Raw genomic sequence first — 907 nt, 5'->3', positions numbered from 1 at the left:
AAAACCCAGCCTGCATTTGTTTTTAAACATCACAGTGCAGTTGTACTGACTGCATTGAGTACATATTCTTTTGTTTATAATTCCAGATCTACCCAGGTGCAGACTGCCCTGAATGGTGCCCTGAAGTCCTGATTGTCCTCGTTTCACTGCTGATTGCACTTGTATCGATTGTGCCTGTGCCTCCTGGAATATCCAGCCATAGACTCACTGGAGTGCACCTGCAGCAGTCAATAGTTACCAGTGATAATTGACTAGGTATCAGTTATTGCAACCATTTGCTTTCAGTTTAAATATTTAGCAACTACAAATATTCGTCACTCCTTACACAAGTATATCCTGAATGTCATTTTCTTTGCTTACAGAGTAGGAACTCTCATTTTATGTGGGAAACTTAGTCAAAAGAAAATGCATGAAATCTCTGGGAGTCACAGTGAACTGTTAAATACTCTAAAGGGGAGGGCACCACTATTCCTTTGAAACAGAAATATGGGTGTACGACCTACTTCTAAAGAGGACAGTAGAGAAACTTACCCTATACATCCATGCTCATTTCATGCATTCATATCTGTATTTACTTGATAGACAAGTAGGAGACAGATGCTTAATCATGTCACACCTCTTTAATCAATCCTTAATCATTGATTCACTGAATGTCCCTCAAGTGTTATTTTTTCCACAACATTTGCCTTAGCGTATATTTCGACATGTGCTGTTCAGTTTATGACTTCAGAGAGGATGTGGTTATGGTTTGGCAGAAAGGAAGCTTTGCTGTAGATGGGAAGATAAAGCTCAAAGCACCTACACTGCCTTTTGAATACCTTTAAAACAAAAACTAAAAAGAGAAAGAATTAACTGTCTTCTTCTCCTGTCTCTTTCTTGGACAGACACTCGGTGCATACTGCATCTC

The sequence above is a fragment of the Dryobates pubescens genome, chromosome 16 (assembly GCF_014839835.1).
Source record: "Dryobates pubescens isolate bDryPub1 chromosome 16, bDryPub1.pri, whole genome shotgun sequence".
NCBI lineage: Eukaryota > Metazoa > Chordata > Aves > Piciformes > Picidae > Dryobates > Dryobates pubescens.
The sequence above is the reverse complement of the archived record's forward strand: the minus strand, read 5'-3'. Positions refer to the sequence as shown.